Here is a 5,108-nt window from a genome sequence, read left to right as displayed (position 1 = left end):
AAAATAAATAAATAAAAACAATTTTTTTTTTTTTGGCGGAACCAGGGATTGAACTCAAGCCCCTGTGCTTGCCAGGGAAGCGCTTTACTGAGCCATCTCCCTGGCCCCAGGAATTGTTTTTAATAGAATGTTTTATACTAGAATTTCCAGATTAGGAAAAAAAAATACCAAATGCATGGGATAAACTTTTGCTAAAAAATTATTAGTTGTCTGAAATTTAAATTTAAATAGGAAAACTGCTGTGGTTGGGCACATTGTAATTCCAGCCTTTGGGTTATGTAGTGAGTTCAGGTTCAGCCTAAACTAGATATCGAGGCTGTGTCTTGACAAACAAAACCCAAATTTATATGGGCATTGTGTGTTTAACTAGCATTCTTTCATATAAAGATTTACAGCATGAGCCGGGGAGATAGCTCAGTAGAATAAGCGCTTGCCTGGCAAGCGCAGGGTCCTGAGTTCAATCCGCAGAACTGCAATAAATAAATAAAAATAAAAAAATAAAGATACACAGCATGTACCACAGATATGCCAAACCTACATATAAACATATCTTCTGGAAGAGTTTTTTAAGGATAGAATAAAGATTCAGGGGCCGGGGAGATAGCTCAGTGGAATAAGCGCTTCCCTGGCAAGCTCAAAGGTTTGAGTTCAATCCCCGGTTCCGGAAAAAAAAAAAAAAAAGATTCAACTGGGCAATTTATTTATTTATTTATTGGACACAGGATCTCACTACACAGCTCAGACTCATGGTGATCCTTCTGTCTCAGCCTCCCCAGTGCTGGGATTACAGGCGTGCATCACCATGCCTGCCCTTGGTGGCCCACACAGGGAGCCCTGGGAGCAGGGCTGACTCAGCATGTGGTGCCATGGATCAGCCCCAGTCCCTGGTCCCTGCCTAAGCAGGCACTTTAGTCTACTGAGTTATCTCACTGGCTTCTATTTCACACTTTAAAATAGGTTCCAAGGGCTGGCCAAATAGCTCAGCAGATTAGAGCGCCTTCTTAGGCAGATGCAGGGACCAGGACTCAATCCCTGGCATGCTGTGCCAGCCCTGCCCCTGGGGCACACTGAGACCGTCATTGAGACTGGGCACGGTGGCCTGTGCCTGTAATCCCAGTGCTTGGGAAGCTGGAAAACAGGAAGGATCATTACAAGTCCAATCTATGTAGTGAGACCCTGTAGACTCTGTACTAAATTCATTAAAAAAAAAAAAAAATTCCAGGGGCTGGGGAGATGGCTTAGCGGAATAAGTGCTTCCCTGACAAGCGCAAGGGCTTGAGTTCAATTCCCGGTTCTGCAAAAAAAAAAAAAAAAAAAAAAAGTTCCACTTGAGGCCAGCCTGGAATCCATAGCAATACTCCCATCTCAAAAAGAAAAAATAAAAATGATTTTAAATAAATTAAAGTGATTCCAGATATGTAAGAGATAAAAACATTTAAAAAATGAAATCGAATTAAAAATGCAAGAGAAGGGCTGGTGAGATGGTGCAGTGGTCTAAAGTACCTACTTAGAACAAGCTAAGCCAAGCAAAGCACAAGGACCGCGGTTCAATCCCCCAGCACCACATGCCAGCCAGCCCCACTCCCTGGTGGGCTGAGCTGGCCACACACACACACACACACACACACACACACACACATAAATAAAATTTAAAAAAAAAATAAATTTATTTATTTATTTATTTATTTAGTGTGTGTGTGTGGCCAGTTCAGCCCACCAGGGGGCGGGCCTGGCTGGCATGTGGTGCTGGGGGATTAAACCGCGGTCCCTGTGCTTTGCTAAGTTTGTTCTAAGTAGGTGCTTCAGACCACTGAGCCATCTCACCAGCCCGGCCGGGCTGTTTTGGTGGCCAGCACAGTGCAGGGCCAGCACAGCATGCAGTGTCATGTGTTGAACCCAGGTCCTTTGTCAGGCAGGCACTTAGACCGCTGAGATATCTCCCCTGTATGGGGGAAAAATTAGCTCATACAACAAAGGGCTAATTTCCTTAATCTATAAGGACTTTTGCAGATCAATAAGGATATTAACAGTATAATTTGTATTTTTTCTTCTTTCTTTCCTTCCTTTTATTTTTTTCTTTTTTAGTTTTTTGAGACTGTCTTGCTATGTAGTTCAGGCTGGCCTTGACCTTCACTGTGTAGCCCAGGCTGGCCTCAAACTTGCAGTGATCCTCCTGCCTCAGCCTCCTCTGTGCTGGGATTTCAGGCGTGCGCCACCATGCTGGGCCTAACAGTATAATGAACAAAGGGAAAATGATGGGAAAGCAGTCTACGGAGAAGGCTCTGATTCCTTACGTCTTTAGCTTATGAAAATGTGCTCAGCTTTATTCATAAGAGAGAGAATTTAAAATTATAATAAGCTCCATTTTTATCTTGTCAAACTGAAAAGACAAGAAAACATGTGCGAATACAGCCACGATGGAGGGAGCATTGGCAGCGTTGTTCAAAATTACAAATGCAGTCTTCAACCGGCAATTCCACGTCTGGAACTTTATCCTACATCGTACTTCTCACACGTGAATTAACTGTGTACAGTAGCATGACCGCAATAGCAAGAGAAGGAAACAATTTGATTTTTATTTAAAATTTATTTGTGTTTTTTTTAGAGATAGGTTTTTGGGATGTAGCTCTAGTGGGCCGTGAACTAACTATGTAGCCTGGGCTGGCCTCAACCTAGAAGAGAGAGAGTCCTGCCTCAGCTTCCAGATAGTTAGGATTCCAGGTGTGTGCCACCATCCTTGGCTACAGTTTGTGTTCACAATAGTCTTTTTAGTCTAGCAAAGGATTTGGTTCAGCGGAACAGTGCCTGCCTAGCAGTGTGAGGTCCTGAGTTCAATTCCTGGTACCAAAATAAATAAATAAATAAATAAACAGAGGCAGGAGCTGTGCCACTGAGCTATCGCCCCAGCAGGAAACCTTCTTTGCCTATGCATAATCTATCTTTGGGAAGATACAGAGGAGACTGGTAATAGGGATGTGGTGGGGAATATATTCTTCTGTGCTTTTCAATTTTTTTTTTTTTTTATTTTAAGGAAGGGTCTACGGGTGTTCAGGGTCTCACTACTAGATCGGACTTGTTGTGATCCGACTGTTTACAGCCTCCCAAGAGCTTGGATTACAGGCGCGCACCACCATACCCAGTCTCAATCACCATCTCAGAGCACCCAGGGGCGGGGCTGGCATGGCAGGCCCGGGGATTGGACCCCCAGCCCCTGCACCTGCTTGCAGGTGCTTTAATCCGCTGAGCTATTTGTCCAGCCCTGGCTAAATGTATTGAGATTACAAACGTGCTGAGTTTTACCCACGCCACGCTGAGTGCAAAGGCATCCCAAGATCTGGGGGTCACTTGCAATTTTGACCTTGATGGGGACAAATAAACATTTTCAGTTGACAGAGGTGAAAAATAGTGTGAAAAGTACTGCTTTATGAGATAGTGGGGCTCATGGGCAGGGCACAGGGAAGGTGCCCCTCTGAACTTGGAGGTCAGGTAAGACTCAGTCTATTTATGAAGCAGGGTGAAATCTGCAACAAATAAATCACGTTCAGTATTCAACGCAGTGGGAATGTAACACAAATAATTGTTTTCTGTAAGTGTGAGAAGAGAAAAAGCCACAGGGAGGCGGCCAGGGAGATGGCTCAGTAGAATAAGAGCTTTCCTGGCAAGCGCAAGGGCCTGAGTTCAATCCCCGGTACAAAAATCCATCAATCTACATCTTTTCTTGACTTGGTAAAGCAAAGAGGTGAGTTGTCCTATGTAACACCCACCTTCCGATGTTTCTGCCTTTTACTTTCCCTTGGTTGACCCTGTAGCCCTTTAGTGAGAATCTATGGCATGCATGTTGTTGCATTTTTCTTTTAAGCCAAAAGATGTTGAGTTGTTTTTCTAAACTAAAACTCCAGTATTCGGGTTTCACTGCAGTGTTGGCACTTTGCGATAAGTAACTGGGATCTGGGTTGCGGTTTCGCCATCCCTGCCCCAGCCTATCCTGTGAACTGAGGAGGTGGCTGTCCCGCAGAACAGAAGGGCCTTAGCACTCTTCACCATTTGACAAGGGGCACTTGCCTCTTCTTAGAGCAGAAAGGCTGCTGTAGTAAAAAGAAGGCTGGCGTAGTCAGAGAAAACACCCGACATCTCTGAAAACACCTTGAACAGTGGGCCCAAGGAACGAGGGCTGAATCCTTCCAGTGGGGCTCCCTCGAGTTCTTCCCTACATGTTTTGGGGCCCTGTAAGGACCCTCAGTGACACTCAGGCTAAGTCTCCTGCTAGGCCCTTGCATGGTCTACCTTCTGGCCTGGTTTCTTTCTGAGTGGGTTGAGGCTGTGCACCGCCAATCTCTTACAGACTGCTCCAATTTATCAGCTCCTCCCTTCAGAAGAGAAATTTTTATTCTAACCAGAAAAAGCGGGGAATGTAACGGAAATTTTTAAAAATCAACTAGTAGTCTGATACCATGTAAGGACAAAATATGATTATCTAGCTCACTGAATAATTCAACAGATAGACTCAGTTAGCCTCGCGCGGCTATGCCCAGCTGCAAACCATAGATAGCCTGATCCCGCTCAGTCTGACCGCACTTAGCTGCACACCCTGTCCTTTCTGGCCACAAACACGTTCTAACTTGTTTCAAGAACTTTCTGTCCAGCAATGAAAACTGACCCACACCACTCAATCGAAACTCACCAGGCTTTCAAGCTCCTGCACTTGCTTGCAAAATTTACATAAGCCAGTTCCAAAGCCAGCGCAGGGGTCCGTGCTTTGTGAGCAATCCTGCATCAGTCCGCCAGCATAATAACGCTGATTGCTTTTCAGCTCTTTGCTGCAGAGAAACAGGGCTAAGAGCTTGATAACTTCGTTGTTGCTTTGGGCCAGGACTTAATCTTTTTTTTTTTTGTGGAACCGGGGATTGAACTCAGGTCCTTGCGCTTGCCAGGGAAGTGCTTATTCCACTGAGCCATCTCCCCGGCCAGGAACTAATCTTTGTTGTACTCAATTTTGTTAAAGTTCGGTTTCCTGGGGCTGGCGAGATGGCTCAGTGGTCTAAAGCACCTACTTGGAATAAGCTTGGCAAAGCACAGGGACCGCGGTTCAATCCCCCAGCACCACATGC

This window comes from Octodon degus, unplaced genomic scaffold (assembly GCF_000260255.1).
Source record: "Octodon degus isolate 3935 unplaced genomic scaffold, OctDeg1.0 scaffold00005, whole genome shotgun sequence".
Classification (NCBI taxonomy): Eukaryota; Metazoa; Chordata; class Mammalia; order Rodentia; family Octodontidae; genus Octodon; species Octodon degus.
This window is presented reverse-complemented; position numbering follows the sequence as displayed.